The sequence below is a fragment of the Pteropus medius genome, unplaced genomic scaffold (genome assembly GCF_902729225.1).
Source record: "Pteropus medius unplaced genomic scaffold, Ma_sr-lr_union100, whole genome shotgun sequence".
In the NCBI taxonomy this organism is placed as follows: domain Eukaryota; kingdom Metazoa; phylum Chordata; class Mammalia; order Chiroptera; family Pteropodidae; genus Pteropus; species Pteropus medius.
Window position 1 is genome coordinate 3,668,692 of NW_024342469.1, and position 20,537 is coordinate 3,689,228.

Here is a 20,537-nt window from a genome sequence, read left to right on the forward strand (position 1 = left end):
ACATGTCGATAGCGATTAAAGCAATAACACGAGCACAGGTATTACACCGTGAGCATTTTCTAAGAGCCAAGCCCAAACCTGAAGAACGTACGCACACGACAATCACGCTACCGCAACACCCTCGGAGGCGGGCGTCGCCATCCTGCTTTCGGGGCAGGGCCGATGAAGCTGCGAGAGGTGGGGTGGGGGCCAGCAGAGCAGCGGAGCATCAAACGGGGTGCTTCCCCCGGCGGCCCGCGTGGCAGACTAGCAGCAGCCCTCAGACTCAGCTCCCTGGGGCGGGAGGGCTGGGCTAGCGAGGAGACTGGGGGGATCCCCCTCCCAGGTGTGGGGGGGGGAGGGGTACTTCCCCCAGGTCCCCGAGACCGCCGGCCCTCCTTCCACACTGCGGCAGGGTCCCTGTGCTTCCTTTGTCCATAAACTTCGTTTGAGTTTGGGAACCGAAAGGGCTAAGAAAGGGCATTTAACGAAAACCACCTGGACCTCTTTCCGTTTCAACATCGCGAAAGCAGGAGGAAGTGAGTGGGGGCCTCCTAAGGACGGATGCGGGGTGACCTTGTTCCCAGGCCCTCCCCACCGCACTGTCACCCACAGGAAGCCAGGCCCAAAGGCCCCTGGAGTTCATCTAGTCCAGCTGTCCATTTTATAGACGGGAAGACTGAGGTCATGCTGGGACCCGCCACGGGCACGGCTGTGCTAATGACTGGGGGAAAGCAGCAAAGGCTAAGGTCCTACTGGGTGCTGGGCACACCGACGCCCTCCCTCCAGGGGCAGCCCTACCGGTCAGAGTTCCCAGGATGAGGAGACCGAGCCCAGAGGAGGGAACTGACCTGTCTCGCTGCGCGGCAGGTTCGTGGAGGGGCTGAGATCTGGGCCAGCTCTGACCCGGAGGCCACGACTCGGAGGCCACGTACCTCCCACCGTCACTCCTGCCTCCGCCATCAAGTCATTAGTGACTGCGAGCACCTACTGCGTGCCAGAGCCTGTCCCCAGCGGCTGCCACGTGTCCCCATGGGAGGCAGTGAGGGAGGAGGCAATGGGTGGGGGGAGGCGGGGCGGTTCCAGGGCTCCTGAGAAGGACACGGACTGCGTCGGGGTTGTTCTGAAGAGCCTCCAGCGGCAGTGACATTTTGTTCGGGCCTGGAGGGCCGGGGTGGGGAACAGACCAGAGGGACAGGGAGAGCACTGACCAGCAGCAGTGACGAGGACACTAGCAGGGAGATGCCCAGGGGCCAGCCCTGTGCTCAGCAGCTATGGGTACCGTCCAGGTGTAATGTCACAACAGTCCATGGGGAGGGGTCCTGGAGGGGACAGCACAGGTCAGGGCAAAGGCAAGACGTGCCTCTCGGGCCCCTTAATTTCCCCTTACTCCCGCGCAATTTGCCCCGATGCACCTGCTGACCTCAGACCTGTCCCCTGGATGGAAGGCCAGGGCTGGTGCTCAGACAGACAGGATGTCCCTCTGGCACAGGCCCGACACCGCCCAGAACCCCAGGAGCTGGACTTGGAATGAAGCCGAAGGGCATTGGAGGCTGGGGGTGTGAGACATGCAGGGTGGGGAGGGTGTGAGGCCCACAGGCAGGGGGCCTGAAGGCCGGGAGGAGAGTGGGCGCCATGCTGCCAGCCTCGGGGTGTGTGAGGGGGTCTGCACGGGAAGCCCACCACCTAGGGTTCGGACCTCCTGACTGCCAACTCCGTTCCCTGTGCCCACCCCTCCACCCCAGGCCTCGCCAGCCCCCAGGCTCTGCCCAGCTTCAGTCTCCCACCTGGCTCGACCATCACCAGGAGTGCAACCTTGGGAGTGTCACGTGGGGATGATGACATGGCCTCCTGAGGTCGTGGCCATGGCAGAAATGACCACGGATGCGAAATGGGAGCTGGAGGCCTTTGGGACCCCCTGTCCACCAGGGCGCTGAGATGAGGCCCGGCACACAGCTCCCGCTCCACTCCGGGGTGAGGACCGCAGGAGGCTGGTTGGCGGAGAAGCCCAGGCCCTGCCCCCAGCCTGCCTTCCTCCTCCTGCGTGAATTTGGGAACCCCTTGTCCGTGGGCTGGTCAGCCTGGCCGGCCTCCGGCCCAGCCCCTCTGGAGCCCCAGGAGCACGATGCGGTCCCCCCACTGCTTGCTCCTCACTTCTTGTTTGCTGCATCCTGAGCCTCGGTCTCCCTATCTGTAAGATGGGAAAACGGGCCGCCCCAGGGATGGCATGAGCTTTGCTCTCCTCACCTTTCATTGGTGGCACGGATGGCGGTTACTGAAAAGGGCCACTCCGTTTCATCTCCTCTGACTGTGGTGGCTGGTGGGGTGTGCCCGAGGGCTGGGCGGGGGTCCTCGAGTGCGGCTGGATGACGTGCCAGCCACACTCAGGCACAGTGCTTAACGCTGATGCTCAGGGAGAAATCCGCAAGCCACCCAAGTGACAGGGCCGGAGCCAGGCGCCGGCAGTGGACAGTGGGCTGGTGCCTGCTCTCTTGTGAGCCCTCTCTGGGTGTGGGTGTGGGCGTGGAAGGGCCGCGGGCCCCTGGGGGCTCCTCCTCCACATCGTCCCGTTAGTTTCTGGTTCTGAGTAATCGAGGTCTGGGTTCTTTCTCTGTGGCTCCCAGAGTGGGTGGCAGATAAGGTGGGGATGGAGGTGACACATCTCTGCCCGGGGAGCCGAGGCTGTCAGGCAGCCTCACGACAGCTGCACGGGCCCTCCCACACCGGCTCAGCCCAAGGGATTTCCCCAGACGCCAGGGGCAGGTGGCAGGAAGGAGTCTCTAGGGCCTCACTGTGGGGATGAGATGAAAGGGTGAGCGTGGGGTCCCAAGCCCTTGCAGGGAGCCTGAGCTATCAGTTCCTGGGGTGTCTGAGGGGAGAGGAAGTGGAGCCAGGAGTCTCCTTGAGGTCTCCTGAACAAATTAAGGTGGAGGTCAAGATCCGGGTAAAAGGTGCTGTCCTTGGGGGCCAGGCCCAGTTCCTGTCCACACGCTTGCCCTTCGTTCTGTCCGGGATAACCTTCCCCGAAGCCTGGGCTGGTTGGCCAACTCCTGATCATCCTGCAAAACCCTACCTGGGGTGCCTGCATCCACCAACGCCTTCTCTGTGAGCCCTGTCCCACCACGCACACATCCGCATTTGGAGGACAGTCCCGTCCAGGCCACTGGAAGCAGTGGGCCCTCTCCCCAGGTTCTGGGCTGATCTCCACAGCATTCCCAGGTGGGGCAGGCCATCCACCCGCTCCGCTGAGGACACAGGGGCCGTGAGAGCCCTGCACCTTGCCGAAGGCTGTCGCCACGTTCCCTCCTTTTCATTCAATGAGTCTTTCCTGAGAACCTAACACGTGCCGGGCCCTGAGCTCAGGGATGGCCTGAACCCGACCTCGGCCAAAGCTTTCACCCCGTGCCGGCCTCGGTGTTTCTTTGGCCTTCTGAGTGCTCTGGGAGGAAGACGGACTGTGGGGGGCGGTGGGGGATGCCCTCCCCTACCAGTGGGGCCCAGAGGCCCACACTGGGCACGCCACGGCGTCTATAGTCCAGTGTCCCAGACTGCATCCAGGGTGCCCAGCCTTCTCTGTCTACTCTGCTCGTGCAGCTGAAAACCCATAGGGGGCAGAGTTGGCCAGGGAAGAAGGATAGGGCCCCAGGTGGGGCCTGGGGGGGGCCTCCCCCTCCCCTCTTTCCTGTCGTCCACCCATTGCCTTCAATGGCCATCAGAGCCCGGACCAAGGTGATGGCCGCCGACCCCGACTGTCAGCGAGGCCTTTTTCCTTCACCGGTTCTGCTCACCACTGAGTGACGCAGAGGGCGTCTCACCTGTGCTGGCCCCGCCCCCTCTGTGACTCGGGGCAGATGTGGTCCCCGCTCAGACCTCAGTCCTGGGGGCCCAGGGCAGTCTGAGTCCCTCCCCGGGGTTGTGTCTGTGATGACCTCCTTTCGGCTGCTGCTCGGGGCTCCTTCCGGTTGGTCTTGTGAAATGCAATGCACCTCCCATTTCTGTGGCTTGTCCTTCTTAGAGCCCTGTCCCCGAGGTGCCTCGTGTGCTTCTGTCTTGTCCCCCTGACTAGTGACCCAGGTGGGCAGTGCTGCAACCAGACTACAGACGGGTGAGCCCAGCGAGGACTCAAGGGCCGGGCTTCCGAATTAGTTCTAGGAACGGTGTTGATTTGGTCTATGATGTCACGTTCTAATCCCCACTCTACACAGGACAAAACGGAGTCCGGGGAGGCACAGTGACAAGCAACGGCTGCAGGAGAGGCCAGCTTGGGTCTTGAGGACAAACAGACCTGGATTCGAAGTGCAGCTCTGTCAGTCACTATGGCTTGGCCTCCTGTAAAATGGGGACATGACACTGCCTGCCCCATAGGGTCGGAGTAAGGCTGTCACGGGCTCCTTAGTGCGAGGTGCCCCCGCTCGCCTGTGCAGTGGCAGCCTGGTGGTGGGGGCCCTCGTGTGCACGTGTGCGTGTGCATGTGTGCGCGTGTACGTGCATGTGCGTGCACACGTGCGTATGTGCGCGTGTGCGTGTACATGCGTGTTTTGTGTGTGTGCGCGTGCATGCATGCACGTGCGTGTGCACACGTGTGTGTTTTGTGTGTGTGTATGTGCACGTGTGTGCGTGCGTGCGCAGTTCTTGTGATTCCATCAGGAGCCCTCCGCCGCAGTCACGCAGGATCTGGTCCCTCGCCCTCACCTCGCCCTCCTCCGGTCCCCAGCCACACAGCACTCACTGGCCCTGGCACACGTGCCTCCCTAGCAAACCCACTCCCTAGCCAGCTGCCACTTTCGCGAGCCTGCGGGCTGGGCCAGGGGCTTCCTCTGGGCTTCCGTCCGTGACGGCTCCATCACGCCATGGGTCTGTGTCCTGTCGGCCTCCCCCCAGCAGGCCGAGTGTCCCAGCGGGCGGGGGCCGCGTCATCATGGCGGCTGTCTCCCAGGGTTTATTTAGCACAAGGCTCTCAATACACATGCGAAGTCACTGAATGAACTCTAGAAAATTTGAAAAATACGAAAAAGTTGGAAGAGCCGCCAGGGAAAGCTGTCACTGTCTGTCTCGGCGTGCTTCCGCCCAGGCTTTTTTCTGTGCTGGGCTGGGACCCTGCAGGACACCCACTGTGAGCACGCCCGCCCGCCTGCCTGCCTGTGTCCCTTGAACAAATAAATGCTGGGTTTGCAGAAGGGACTTGAGGCCCAACAGAGGGGGCGAGTTGCTCATGGTCACACGGCCCCAGGAGGAGGGGCTCAGGCTGGGAGGCCGGCACTCCTGACCCCCAGGACTCTGCCCCCCGCCCGCAACAGTCTCAGCCCCGGAGATGCTGGTTTCCATCTTCGAAGGTCAGGAAGACGAAGGCCCTGTCCGCAGACGGGCCAGGTGGAGCGCCCCTTACAGGCTGACTCCTGCCTCTGCCACAGGTTCCTGAAACCCTGCCCCGTCTGGACGTCCACGAGACTCGCTCGCTCCCTCCTCGTTCCCGCTCTGCACAAGCCCTGGGCTTGGCCCTGGGACCCAGAGATGAATCGAGCAGTCTGGCCCTTCGAGCCCAAGGAGACCAGGAAACAGAAAATTCCAGCAGGAGATGCTAGTGCTGGACTGAAGACATGAGCAAAGATCCCAGGGTGGGGGGCGTGGGAGAGGTACCAGCCTGCCTTGCCTGGGATGGACATAGGGCAGCCAGGAAGGCTTCCTGGAGGGGGAGGGGCTTAAAGAACCAACCGAAGCCCCAGGTGAAGAAGGCAAGAACAGAGTCCCAGGCAGAGAGACAGAAGGTGGAGGCTCGGAGGAGGGAGGGAAAGGCGGAGCGCGAGCAGAAATGGGAGCTGCAGGCAGGAGCAGGCAGTGAGGGGGCGGCAGGGACCTGGGTGCAAGCCGCTCCCAGGGTCACAGTATCAGCTTGCGTGTGACCGCTCCCTCTTACGGCTGTGGGTGGTGAGCACTGGTTCCAGGGACCAGTTCCCTTCAGACCTCAGCTTAGAAAAATCTTCCACCTTCAACCATCAGACGCAAAGGCCCCCCGGGCACCAGCTTGCTTCCTGGGAGAGCCAACCGCAAAGCCTGCTGGGACTTCTCTGGGAACCGGACCCGTTCCAAAGGCCAATCGATGCCTGTCACAGGCGGGTGCAAACATGTGACAGAGAACGACACAGGTGTGATCCTCTCTCAAAAAAGCAGTTTGCCCGCATTCCCCATCAGAAACTGAGGCTCAGAGAGGCAGAGCAATCTGTCAGGGGTCACGCAGCACGTGCGTAATCGGTACGTGGGCCCAGGTGCTGCACCCAGAACGTTTTGGCTCCGTGGGCTCCCACCACACGGGGTAAGTGTCCCCCACTGCTCCCCGGGGCCTAGGACGCTGGCTCCTAGCTCCAGGATGTGTTTTATGAATGAGCGAACGAAAGGGTCGGAAACGTCGCCGTCCCGCCCCTCCGGGCGGCAGTCGGAAGTCGCCATCTGCTACTGTTTTTGCTGTTGCTGTTACTCTGGAAATCAAAGCGACAATCCTGGAGTCGCGGTTCCGCTGCGTGGAGGAGGAGAGGCCCCCGGGCCCCGATTTGGGGCAAGAGCGCAGCCGGGCACGGGGGTGGGGGAGGCACAGTCGGACTGACCAGTGCCAGAGCTGACCCCTGGCAGCTGTGAGACCAGACTATGGCGCCCCGGCTCTGGGCCCCGGTGTCCCCACCGCCGAAGGGGGTGCAAGAGGACCTACCTCGCTGGGCCCACCAGGACTTGGAGGTATGACGCCGCGGGGGTGGGTGCAGGGGGTCCCGGCTGCTGGCTTTCTCTGCCTGCGACCTTGGCCCAGGCCTGTCTTCCTGCTGGGAGAGCTCTGGAACCCTCGGCACTAACCTTGCTGGGCACTCTGGCCCAGGGGCAGCGGAATGGCTTACGTATTAGGAGGCATCCACGTGGCCGAAGGGCAGAGGGCTGAGGAGGGATGAGGAGGGAGCATCCGGGGGCTCCCCGGGCTCCCCATGACTCAGCGGGACTCAGCAAGACTCAGCGAGGCTGTGGGCCTGAGGTGGGAGTTGCCCTCCGCCACTGGACCCCATGCGGGGAAGCTCAGCTGCCCGCATCTCTGATAAATATTTTATCACTGCTCACAGAGCAGTCCCCAGGATGGTGTCTGCAGCCCACAGAGCACCCCTTCCTGCCTGGACAGAGGGGGTGGGAGGGTGGGGTGTGGGGTAGGGTCAGGAGTCCACACAGCTAGCTCATTCCTGACCCTCTGTGACTTCAGGCCAGCTCAGCTGGGCCAATGCCCCAGGAGCCTCGCCCACGTCGGCCCTGCCCGATGCGGGGTGCTGGGCTCTGCCCGGCCCATGGAGTCCCCATCGTCCACGTCATCATGCCCAGAACACCAGCCCTCCGCCCCCTGGCCTCATCAAGTGCCCCATTCTGCTGGCCCAGTGCCGCCGCCACCTCCCCTGGGCTCTCCCTTGCCACTGGGTGACCCAGGCTCATCACACTCTCCGAGCTTGTTTCCAAAACGGAGCAGATGGGGGACAAGGTGAGATTGTGGAAATGGCCCAGTACCTCGCCCACACGGAGACTCATTCTATTTGAGACCTGAACATCCGGCATCAAATCGGCAAACGTTCCTGAGCATGTCTGGGGTGGGATGTGGGACACACAAGCCCCAGCCTTGCTGGGATCCACGATTGAACTGGGGAGATGGGACCTAACTAATAATGGTGATGATAATCATTACCACAGCGGTAGTAATAGCTACTGCATTTCAAGCCCCTGCCTAGAGCCACATACTTGACGCCACCCCCGCCCCCCGATCCCGTCTCCCAGCAGCCCCGCGACGTGGGCTTCACCCTCCTCATTTCAAAGCAGGGCAGGACCCTGAGACAGAGAGGGGCAGCGCCCTGCCCAAGGCCACACAGCCTGGCAGGGCTGACCAGCCGTCCTTTTGGGTGTGACCTCTGGATCAACACCTGCTTTTTACACGGCTGTCCACGTGGACGTGTCCAAGGGCGGGGGACGGTCCGAGTCAGTGATGGGACATCCATAAAACAGGATGTCGTGTGGCCACTAAACAAATCGCCATCACTATTTCGGGACTGCTGGACTATTTGGGATCAGGGACAAGCTCGTGGTATTAAATTAAGAAAAAAAATACAGGATATGAACCTTAATGGGTGGTGTGATGACACCATATAAAAATAGTTCTACGTCGAGATATATTTATTGAAAAAAATGATGATGTTCGGGGGGTGAGGTTACAGGTAAAATTGGGGTCTCTTTTCCAGACTTTATACAACGTGGCCATGTTGGTTTTATAATTAAATAGGATTGGTGCCAGTCTAGGATTTATCGGGCACCTCCTGTCTGTCTGCCCTTCTGTGCCGAGAGCTTTCTCCTCTCTCAGCCTCAGGTTTGATCTGTGGGAGGGACGAGATGGACATGACTGTCAATGATGCTGACCTTGGACAACCCTCCCTGCCTCTCCGTGGGTGGGCCTCCCAGCACCTGGAACCCAGCAGAGGGCACTGCCCTAAGCAGCTTACATGAAGCCGCGTGATTAATCCTCACCCCTTATGCAGTTATCACCATTTTATAGATGAAGAAACTGAGGCAGACAGAGGTTTATGACTTGCCAAGGTCACACAGCTGGTCGGACGTGGGGCCAGGACTCGAACCTGAGCAGCCCGGCTCCAGAGCCCATGCTGTCAATCACCTACACTCTTCATTCCAATCTTCACTTTGCAGACGAGGCAGCTGGTGCTCAGAGAGGTTAGGTAGCTTTCCCAAGGCCACACAGCTGCTAAGCCGAGGTTTACAGCGGTGGACCCAACTCTGGGGGCCCCAGCCTTTGCAGCCCCTGCTGGCTCCTCCGAGGCCAAAGCCAAGGTTTATAGGTTTATAGGCAGCCCCAGCCCTGGGGCTGCTCCCCAAGAATTAGGGATCCCAGAGTCACCAGAACTGCGCTCACACAGACTTCAAAGCCCCCACCTCGCTAGGTGCTCCCCAACCGAGATTCGATTTTGAGACATAAGAGGGCTGTCGTTAAACAGGGCTGTACTGTCACCAGGAAACCAATTCCCGTTCCACTAACCCACGACTTCACAGGAGCCCAAGGTTCTAACTCACACCTCCTGACTTCAACCCAGGGTTGGGGGAGGGGGTTGGTCCCCCTCAGTGCCTGGACCCCTGTAGGCCACCTGGGCTTCCTGAAGCTAAAGCAAAATGTCCTGTCCTGCTGTTTGACTTCGAGGACACTGAGGCCACCATCTCACCCGGTAGCTCCCTGTCCACATTGCGCCTTCCTTTCTATGCGAGTCTCTTGGCCTCGCCGGGGACGCCCTTGCCATCCGCCAAGACCGAGAAGGCCTGTGTGAATGAGCGAGCGAGTCCGTGAGTGAAGGGTCTCCCTGTCCCTCTACGGGTCTCTCTCGAGAGCTCTGCCCGCCTCATAGGTGTCCTGAAAGATGATTTTGTCCACATCTGTGAAAACCCACGGTTTGGGGTACCTTGGCAGGGGGTACCCTGGGCTCTCTCCTTGCCCGGCCCTTCCTGGGCTCCTGCTCTCCTGACTTGGCTGGGAGTCGCCCGGGACACATGGGTGCTATCTCCTGGTGCCTGCCTTGAGCAAGAGAGCTGGCCCAGCAGCCCAGCCAGATTCCACAAAACGCCACCCGACTCTGCCCAGGCGATTCGGCTCAACCAAACCAGGCCTTTTAAGCCGTCCATTAGAGACAAAAAAAAATCCATTAGCTAACAAATGTTTCTGCGTGGACTGCTTTCCCCGCCGTGAGAAATTCAGTCCCTCCGACTGTCCCTGTCCCCAGACAGTTAAAATAGCCAGATGTACATGTAGTTCCGACCACCGTCATGACCGTCACACCCCCGTTCACGGCAGACTCGCGAGGCTCCGGGCACCGTGCCTCTGCGACCGGAAGCGGTGGGCGACACGACGCCCAGTTTTTGGATGAGGAAACAGGGTCGGAGAAGAAAAGTGATTTGCTCAAGCCACACGGACAGCCAGCGATGGCCTTGGACGCTGACCCGGGTCTGCCCGACGCTACGGAACGCCCCGCCCCCCGCCACACACACAGAACTTAAACGATCCCAGACTATTTGGCAGGAAAACCCCTTGGGAGGCCCTAACCTTCGCTGACGGATGGGGACTTGGGGTCGGAGAGGCATGCGGCAGGGCCTTGGCCCCTAGGAGAGGCCCTCCTGGGTCACCCCACTGCCCGTCAGTCAGAGAGAGCTATATGACCTTGGTCCATCATCCAATGCCACCAGCCCGCGGTGCTCACAGGAATGAGCATTGGAATAGGGTGAGTGGGGGATGTTTGTAAAATGCAGAGTCCTGGTACCCCCATTGCAGGTCAGGACAGGAGCTTGGAAATAGGCACTTTGTCAAGCACCGTCATTAAAGAGGACAATCAATGCAGCAGCCCCGGACGACCCCACTCCCAGAGTCCCTAGCAGCCCAGAAAGGGTTCCCGGGCTGGGCCCCGTGCAGGACGTCTAGGGGACCCCTGTCCCCTCCAGGTGCAGTCCAAGAAACGGCCTCTGGGATCTGAGGTACTCGGGCACAGCCATGATTTTGCAAAGAGCGTTGCCAATCGCCTGGACAGCGCTGGTCCTCTGTGGGCCACCACTCCGAGGGCCACGTGGTCCTCGGGGGAGCTGCACACGCACCTCGCTGTGCCCATGCCACGGGCGGGGAAGTGGAAGCCCCTGCAGGAAGTGGCCTAGCCAGCAGGGCTGGAACCACGCCCCGTGACCCATGGCAGGGACCCTCCCCCAGCCCAGCAAGTTCTCCCTACCTGGGCGCCTTTGGGGAAAATCTTAGAAAGCGTCTGGCCCTGCCCATGGGAACTGGTCTGGTGCATGACCGGATTTTGCCAGAGGCCAGACCCCTGATGAGGCAGATCTGCCTGGTGTGCCACCTCTCAAGGGATGTGTGTGGGGGCTGTCCCCAGGCTCTGAGGGCACACACTCCCACATGCTCCAGTCCTGGGGCCTCTGCTCCCAGATGTGCCTGCTGCCCCAGACCCACCCCCAGGCTCTGCAGGGCTGGAGGCCCAGGCCGGAGGCGCGAGGGGTGAGGCCCCACGCTGAGCCAGGACAGGCTCCTGAAGGAGGTGTCTCGCTCCCTCACCATCTTTGTTTGCTGTATTAAGGGGCGCAGTGGAAGGAGAGGGAGGGCTACCACGGGGAGCAGTCAGGGTGGGGGAAGGGAGATCAGGAAATGAGGCGGCTGGACAGGCGGCTGGACAGACGTACACGGAGACTCAGAGAAAGTCAGAGACAGAGAAGGAAAGGGGGCGGGGCGGGGGGAGCGACAGAGAGACTGGGAGAGAGGATGAGCTTGGGAGGTCCCAGGAGACGCTGGGAGGGGAGGCGGGACCCCCACCCAGTGGGGGCCGCCCGACCCTCACCCCACCCCAGGTCCCCGCATTCGGCGCGACACACACACACACACACACATGCCACTCCGCCGGCGCCGTTCTGGACCCCAATCCGCAGGGCGCGCGTGCCGCCCCCGGCCCACCCAGTCCCCTCCCGCGGCGGGGCCTCCGAGACCCCTCGCCGCCGCTCACCTTGGTACCCGAGCCACCGCCGCCGCCGCTGCCGCCGCGCGCAGAGCCGGAGCCTGGGGCCGGGGGAGGGGGCCGCGGAGGCCCCGCCCCGCCCCGCCCCGCCCCGCCCCCCGGCCGCCCTGCCGCGGGCGCGGCCCCCGGACCCCGGGGCTGCGGGGAGCCCCGCGCGAGGCGGCGAGCTGGGCCGCGGCCACGCCCACCGACCGGGGCCCGCCGAGGACAGGGCCCGCCCGAGCTGGGAGCCGGGGGCCCAGGGGCGCCCTCCCCGGATTCCCCACCCCAGTGCACTGCGCAGGCTGTGGGCGGTGCCTGCCGAGGAAGGGGGCGTCCCTGGTTATCCCCGCAGCCCGGATCCGCTCTCTGGCCAGTAAAGCACCCCCCGCGCGGTCCTCTAACGTCCTCTGAGCGCCCCCTCCCCAAGCCCCGGCCGGAGCGGGGCGCTGGGAACCCGGAGGGAAAAGCGGACCGTCAGACTCAGTCCCTGCCCTGGGCTAGGGGACAGATGGGGCACACGGAGAACGAAGAACGCTTCCAGCATCTAAACCGCCCAGGGCCGTGGTTCTCAAAGTGTGGCCGGACCTGCTGCACCCTCGAACTTGCTAGAAATTCGAATTCTTGGGCCACACCCAGACTGACAGACTCTGGGGATGGGGCCTAGGAATCTGGGTGTTAAAAAGCCCTCCAGGCGATTCCCAAGCTCCCGGCAATTTGAGAAGCGCTGCCCAGTGGACCTAGCTGACACCCCGTGCCCCAGGTCCCACACCCCAGGGTGTCTAAAAAGGGTTCACCCTTCGTTTGCAAAGGCTCACCCTGTCTCCTTTGTGACACTGCATAGGGGTGGAGGTGGCTCCTGGACCAGTTCCCTGGCGGGCGAAGTGGGTGCTGGGTGGGATACGGGAGGTCCTGGGGTGCCAGGGAGCAGGGGCCTGGCTGGGCGCTGTGGCGACTGGTTACTGGTTCTTACACGAACACGGACTGTGATTGTGTCAAAGTTTCGAAATGCAAGCGTGCAAATGTTTACGTTCACATCCAGCACTAAACATCTTTCTCTCCCATTGTCATACGGACTGTGATTGTGTCAAAGTTTCGAAATGCAAGCGTGCAAATATTTACGTTCACATCCAGCACTAAACATCTTTCTCTCCCATTGTCCTGCTTGTCTGACGTTAAGCCACCTGACGCCAGAAGCAGTGTCAAAATGGGCTGGGCCGGGTCGGGCCGGGCGGCAGGCCTTCCTGGTAACTAGAGGCTGGGAGAGGGAGTTGCTGATGGGGTCCACCTGGGACCTGGGACGAGCAAGTCCGCCTGGGTGGCAGGCCAGGGTGTGCCAGAGGCGAAGGGCAGTCTGGGCAGAGGGACCGGCTGGAGCAAACGCATGTGGTGGGTGCGTCCTTCTCTGGGCTGCCCGCTGTGGCCTCCCCTCCGCCCTCTCTTCCCTCTCCCTGCCGTTTCCCCTTTTATACTCGGGCTGGGCATTAGAGTCTGCAGCTGATTATTTCTTTATTGGTTAGTTTGTCTAGTGAGATCTAAATTCCCCGAGAGAGGGGATTTGTGTCTGTCTTTCCCCTGAAGTGCCCCTTTAGGCGGTTAGGACAGCGTCAGACACCAAGAAGGTGCCTAATAGATATTTGTTGAAAGAATGAGTGCGTGAATGACCCCGATAATGAGTGGTGCTCGTCGCTTTTCATTTATGGCACCGCCTGCTCCCCAGATTCATTCACTGTGCCCACCTGGTGGACTGCACCCTCCTCCGGTGCCTGGTTGGGTCTGGCCAGCGGGAGGCGGCCGCTGGCGATCGGAGGGAGAGGACGGAGGGTGGATGTTTCCTCCCACTGCCCACTGCTGCAGAGCTGGCACCAGCTATGTCCCTTTGTGACCACAGGCCCAGCTGGGAGCCCCCCCCACCCCCCACGGCTGCAGCGCCCACCAGCTCCCACTGGAAACACCATGTCCTCCGCCTTTTACTCCAGCCCTGGGGATGATGGCAGCTTCCTGGAACTGCCAGTCTCTGCCCATACCTCTGTAAACAGTCCCTCTAGTCACACCCTTTATTTGGACCACCTGGGGTAAATTCTGCTGGGACTCCGACTGAAACAGGTGTTATTTTTGCCACTTTACAGAATTGGAAATTGAGGCTCAGAGGGCTGATAAAACAGGCCCAGCCGAAGACCTTAAAATAGACACCTCACCAAAGAAGATATACAAACGGCAAATAAACTTAGATTTCCATGTACCCGAATGTAAACTGGATTTCGGGTGGTGATGATGCATCGGTGCAGATTCCTCGGTTGTAACAGACTCCCCTGGGGGTGTTGATGGTGGGGAGGCTGTGTGTGTGTGGAGGGGGGGAGAAGCGGGGGTATGGGAAATCGCTGTACCTTCCACTCAACTTTGCCATAACCTAAAACGGCCCTAAAAAATAAAGTCATTTAAAAAAAAAGCAGAGGACCATGCAGCAGGTAAGGACAGAGCCAGTGTTTGAACATGGGACCCCCTGATTTAAAACCCACATGTCTGGTTTATGGGGAGTTTTGAGCTCTTTTTCTCTAAGGGGCCCAGGCCTGGGGGTTACTATGAATGTGACACGGGTGATCCTGAAGGCAGCTGACCCCTGGACAGCATGCAGGTGGCTGTGCTCCGTTATGCTCATCTGCCTCTTCCGGCAGCCCAGTGAGGCTGTGTGTCCCCGCTGCAGAACCCCTGTGTGTGTGCTGTGTGTGTGTGTGTGTGTGTGTGTGTGTGTGTGTGTGTCTTCTCGAGTTGCTCCGCGGCGAGCCTCCCCCGGCACTGCGGCCACCTGACCTTTCATTTCCGTCCCTTGCTCTCTGAGTGAGTCGAGGAGGCCAGCGCCCACTGTGTGCCAAGACTGTCTGGTGCTGGGAGACGTCAGGCTCTGCGGCTAGCAGACCACGGCTGAGTCCCATCATGTCAAGTAACCTGTCCACTCTGAGCCTCAGGCTCCTTGTCCTACAGTGAGGATGGTCACGCCTGCAACTTCACAAGTTTGTTCTTCATGTATTGATTGGTCGATTGAGTCATTAAAAAATATTTAATGAGGAAAGTGCTTTGCCGATCTAAAGCCCCGTGAAAAGTTTCATCCCCTGGTGGGTGATTCTCCCATCACTGCCCCTGTGGAGACTGGGCCCCTCTGGGGATCTCCTAACACCCCACTTGGCCAACGGCATCTGGTGTCATAGTGGGACAGAGAAAGCCCGCAGATGCTGATGGCTCTCTGCATGAGGACCTTTGGGGACTCCTACTTGGTCACTACAGATAGGGAGACAGAGGCCAGCAATGTGCAGTGACTTACTCAGGGTCACATGGTGTCAGACTTGGAATATCCCGCCCCCGCCAAGATGTCCACGTGCTCACCCCCAGAGCTTGTGAATGGATTCCTTTTCATGGTAAAAGGAACTTTGCAGATGTGATGAAGGAAGATGCTATGCCTCTGGCTTCGGAGATGGAGGAAGGGGCCAGGAGTCGCCGGATGTACGTGCCTCTAGGACCTGGAAGAGCCAAGGAGGTAGGTTCTCCCCCAGGGTCTCCAGGTAGCACGCAGCCCTGCCGACTCTGGCCCCCAGACCTGGAAGAAAGTAAGCTTGTGTTGTGTTAAGCCCGCAGCTTTGTGGCCATTTGTTAGCATAGCCAGAGGAAGCCCGGATGCACTGTAAGGCCGGGACTGGGCGCTGGGGGTCCCACCGCAAGGCCTCACTCTGCCCCTGGCCCGGACCCCTGTTCCTTGGTCTTCCGTCCAGGGGTTCTTGGGGCCGGGAGACGAGCTGGTGCTTCAGGATTGATTTTCCTCCTCTAGAGTGCTTACAATGTTACGAGAAATATTATACACACCAAACAACTTACATTATAATGGAAAGAACAAAATAAGACAACCCCACCAGTGCCTCAGGGAAAGAGCTGGAATACTGCCTGCAGCTCTGAAGCTGCCCGAGGCACCCACGCACCGGCAGTGTGCCCTTTACAGACCTTCCCCCAAACCCCAGAGCTGCCCCCGGGGAGAGGCAGACACCCCAAGAAGCTGGCGTGGGGGCAGGCAGGCCAGGAAGCCCCTCTCGCCTCTGCCTGGACACCCTCTGCCCGACTCTGGCCACCCTCGGGGCCAGCCGGGGCCTCACCCCGTCTGCCACCTTGACCACCTTGCCCACCTTGCCCCCGCCGTCATCTGGACTTGCAGCTCTGGTCTGTGACTGCAGACTCCAGCGGTAGGTGCTGTGTAGCATTTTGTGACTTGAAAGGAAAATAATGTTTTCTGAGTAATAATAACATGACATTTGCATGCGTTTTCCCCATCGTGTACCCTGCTTGCCTTTTCTATCTTAGCGGCTCAGACTTGACCTTTTGTCTCAGATGCTTTGTGAGATGGCACCGTGAGCATCCAGGTCTCTCCTCACCCCGGGGCGAGCGCTTGTTAATTATACAGCAGGAACTGGGGTGGCCAGGAAGCCACGATAAACGGCAGCAGCTGTCGAGGCCCCTCCCTCCCCTCCTCCTCCTCGTCCCTAGATTGGAAAGTCCTCGAAGGTAAGGAGCCTGGCCTTCAGCTCTGGGCCCCCAGGGTGCAGCACAAGGCTTGGCCCGCAGCAGGTACTCGGTGAGGTCCCGCAAATGACAGATGTACCTTGCAGAGCACTGCACAAAGTCAGCATCCAAGAGACATTTGGACAAATGCATACCTCGTCTGTGCGCCTCGCCTGTGCACCCGACTGGACTGGAGGGGCGGGCGCTCCGGCCGAGAGAGACAGGCTGCCTGACTCTCCGCCCACTGGTCTGGCTTCTGCACTGGACTCATCTTCTCCCAGCCCTTGTCCCAGCTGAAAATCAGGCGTCCCTCTGTCTTCAGCTTTGGCCTGGCCCACTGGCCCGCTGGTCACAGGGCGGGCTGAGTCTCGTTCAATTCAAGGAGCGTTTTCCACTTGCCTCATCCGTGCTGGGCTCTGCGTTTGGGGCTGGGACACAGAATGGGAACCCTGGGGAGCTCCGGGGGGTGGGAGAGTTGGAGTGTAGAAACGATCTGGAAACCAATTCTGCCACTCGGTGTGAAAAGGCCTGTGACACAGAGGCTCCCCGCAGAGGACAGAGCTCTGGGGACTCTGCTCGTGAGGGTCTCGGGCTCAGCTCTGGGCTTTGGGCCAAGGCAGCGGGGCCTGAGAGGGTGAACTCTGCAGGACCGAGCCTGCCAGCCCCAGGCCAGATGCCCCTCCTGAGATCCCTCACTCAGCCCTCCCCCCCGTGGGAATGGCTCTGGCTGCACAGCTGCCCCACCCCCTAGCGTGCCGGTTATAACTTGGGGATAAAAAGGGGTCTGAGCTGAGGCCTTTCACACACAGCCAGCCCCCATCCCCCCACCCTCCAATGCACACTCTGAGACGCTGGCTGTTGGCCTTGCACTGGGTCCAAGCACCCGAGGCCAGCGAGCCAGGCAGTCCCGCCAAGAATCTGTCTTCCTATTTCCGAAACAGAACAAGCCTGGCCCAATTTGCCTTCAAACAACTCGGCATCCTGGGCGGCCTCCTGGGCAGAGGGTCCTGGCAGGCCCTCTTCCACATTCAGCATTCCTGGACCCCCACCCCACCCTGCCAAACCGCCTTCAATGCAAGGACCTTCCCTCCCTCCCTGAGGCCAGGCCTGGGGGCCTTTTGCAGATTCCTTGGGGTTTCCTGCATGGACGATCTTGCTGCTGGCACCCAGAGACTGGCTAGGACCGCCAGCACCAGTGACCTGGAAGTGGGGACAGTGGACACCCTGTCTCCTTCCCGGCCCTCTCGCTATTTCCTGTGATGTTAGTTGTGTGTTTTCTTGCAGCTTCTTTATCCGGTTGGTGAAATTCCCTCTTATTTCTAAATTGCTGAAAATGAAAAACATTTTTTTTTGTCATGGGTGAATTTGGTCACATGCTTTCTTGCATCTGTTGAAATCGTATGACGTCATATCCTTTTTCCTGTTAAATAAGTGAATCGCGTTGATTGATTTTGAATATTAAACCAACCTTGCATTTCTGCAAAAAAGTCCGTTTCATCACAATGCATCATCTTTTGTGTATACCGCTGGATTCGATTTGCTAAAATCGTGTTGAGGATTTTGCTTCTATGGTGATGAGCCATATTGCTCTGTACTTTTTCTCTCTCATTGTTTACAGCGTCCGTGCCGAGTTTTGGAACTGGGATCATTTTAACTCGTTAAAGCGTTTTGCGTGTGCTCTTTCCTCTTCTAGTTTCTGAAGGTTTCTTTCTTTCTTTTTTTAAATATAAGATGGATATTATTTCTTTCTTAAACGTGTGATGTGGCCTTTTGAGCCACACGTCTGGAAGTGGACTTTCCCTTCTAATAAAGCTTTTCTTTTCTGCTGTAAAAAAAAATAACAAATGTGGGATGCTCCTTCAGGACCAGGCGGAGGCGGTGTCTTAGCAACTGCTGTCAGTGGAGAAGGCACCTACTTGAATCTGCAGAGCAAACCTGACGAAACACCCCTCGTTTACCACACTTTCCTGGTCATCTCCCCATCACTTGCCTCCCCGGCCCGGACGCCCCCGATTCCTTTTCCTCGTGTTAGCCTAAGATGGCAGAGAAGCCGAGTTCTAGCCACCCCTCTGTTACCCATGGTGGGGAGCGCCACGCGCACATGTGCGATGCACGTGCTCATGAACTCGTCTGCTTTTCTCTCATTGATCCGTCTTTGCCGGGCTGATTTACGGTTCCAGCCAGAGGTCCTACAATGGGTAGAGGAAAGAGATTTCTTTTTTCTCCGTCGCTGTCAGTGGCTCAGCGGTCCCTCCTCACCCCCGCACACAGACCAGGCACTCTGCCCCACGCGGGAGGCCCTGCGGCTCTCTGCTCAGCCTCCCCGGAGTTCGGTTAATCAATGCTTCCTACGTCCAGCCCTCCGGGATTGGCCCCCAGCAATATATTGTTTTAATTTTACTCCAATTTTTTTCCTTGTCATCGCCATAGGATGTCCTCCTACTTCCTAATCAAAAGAAGTCTCCGGTCAGCTTTCACATCCTGGCCACCTCTCACCTTCCTGGCCCCTGGCTGAACTCAGGCCAGCTCAAGCTCTCCCGGAGCTTTCTCATCATCTCCCTCCCCTCCCCCACCTCCCACCTCACCTCCTCCAGGCAGCCACAGTGATCTCCTTAAAACCAGCTCTTCATTCCCCAGCTCACAGTCCACGAGTAGCTCCTCATGGCCCCAGGTTAAGCCTGTCCCCCAACTGGCCACAAAAGCCCACGCTTGCCTCCCTTGGCGTCCCACCTGACGCCACTGGCCCCCGAGTTCCTGCCGGTGGCCGAGCACTCGCTGTGCAGATCCCCACGGGCCTTCGCTCACACCCTCCACCCGCCTGCAAGGGTTCGCCCAGTGCCACGCCAGCAGCCGAAGGAGGATGGGAGTGCGGGCCAGACCCCCGCACGTCCGAGGGGGCATTCCCCTTCCTCACAGAGGCACACGATCCATAATTACACGGCTCCCTTATATCTCTCGGCATGTTGTAGGGCTGTCGCTGGTTTCCTATGCATGGCGGGCATGTATGCCGCTGACCCTTGCCCCGGAGTGACGGGGTTCTGGGTGCAATGTCTTAAAAAGAAGAAACGAGCGCAAAAATGAAAACGGATCGAAAAAACAGCCGAAACCTCCAAATCAAACTCGAGACAAGAATTGTTCCCTTAAAGGAATCTTCCACTTTGGTTGGTGGAAATCTCTGTCCCAAGACACATACCCAGGACGCAGGCAACAGGGCCCCCCCGAGGCGTCCTTTGTGGCTGCAGGTTTTTCGTTGTTGTTCGAAACACCCTCTCCCTGTCACAGAACGTTAATGGGTGGGGGCAAAAGGCGTTCTTTTGGGGCGATGCTACCTGCCGTCGTCTGCATGGTTTTCCTTTAACAGCCAAGTGTGAACACGTGAACGCTCATGTCAGGCGGAAGCTTCCAGATACCTCTGTGGGGGAGGTCAAGGGATTTGGCTGGAAGGGCTGCCACGTGCTAGTGTGTGACCTCGGGTGAGTCACTTCTCTCCGAGACTCGGTTGAACGAGGATAAGAATCTCTTGCCGTGAAATTCAAAAGAGAGTGTGTGGAATTGATCACGATGATCTCGATGGTTCAAAAAGTGCTTATTTCATTCCTTTACGCTTATGGCTTAAACTCCCCCGAAACACACAAGTGGAAATGCGTTAGACTATGTCATTGACGCGTGGAGCGGTAGCCTCAGGAACCTCAGGGTCACCTGCTCCAGGGCTGTCACCGGGGCTTCCCTTGGTGACAGCCTGTCTTCCGGCAGACCCTCCCCTAGTGGTGGCCGGGGGGGCTGCCAGCAGCTCCAGCCTCTCAGCCCAGCAACCTCACTTGTAAGAGCATGTGGCAGGGATCTTGGGCTGACTTTCATTGGCCTGTGGGATCCACACCCATTCCCGGACCACTGACTGTGGCCATGGTGACCGATCAGGCCAGGGCCCCTGGCCCACCCCTGGAGCTGGGAGATACTGTCAGCTCCGCTCTCCACCAGGAAAGGCCAGGAGTGTAGCGGGGTCCAGAGTGACGACAGCGTCAGAGACTAACTGCGTCTACTTCTCCACCGTGGTGTGGCCTGGAGCTTGCCTCTCTGGGCTGGGGTTTCTCTGACTTGGGAGTGGAGGGAGCTGGGAGGCTGGGCGAGGGAGTGGACACAGGAGAGGCCTGGGCAGAGCCTTGGGCCTGCAGGGCTGGATGGTGGGGACACCTGTGTCCTTCCCCGGCAGGCAAAGTGGACTGATGGGAATATCCTGTAGTCGCCAGCAGAAGCCAGCCAGGGTGATTTTAGGAGGGGAAATGCAGCACAAGCTCTGGGCTGACCCTGACCCTGAACCGTGTGGGAAGGGGAGGGACTGGCCCCTCCAAGCCGTCCCGGGAGAGTCAGGTGTGTGGACTCAGGAAGCAAGGGCGGCTGTCAGCCCCACGCTGGGACTGTGGGGACAACTGTTGGGCTTGGAGGTTGCTGGGACAGTGGGGAAGGCTCCTG

General features: G+C 59.6%; 1 protein-coding gene across 1 annotated transcript in view; it reads right to left on the bottom strand.

Annotated features, from left to right (window-relative positions):
* The window catches only part of PRR5 (proline rich 5), a 49,430-nt gene extending 37,877 nt beyond the window's left edge, over positions 1 to 11,553 (bottom strand). Inside the window, exon 1 of the mRNA XM_039863215.1 lies at positions 11,535 to 11,553. The gene's annotated coding sequence lies outside the window, so the exon portion shown is untranslated. The remainder of the gene's footprint in view (positions 1 to 11,534) is intronic.
* Positions 11,554 to 20,537: the final 8,984 nt, after the last annotated feature.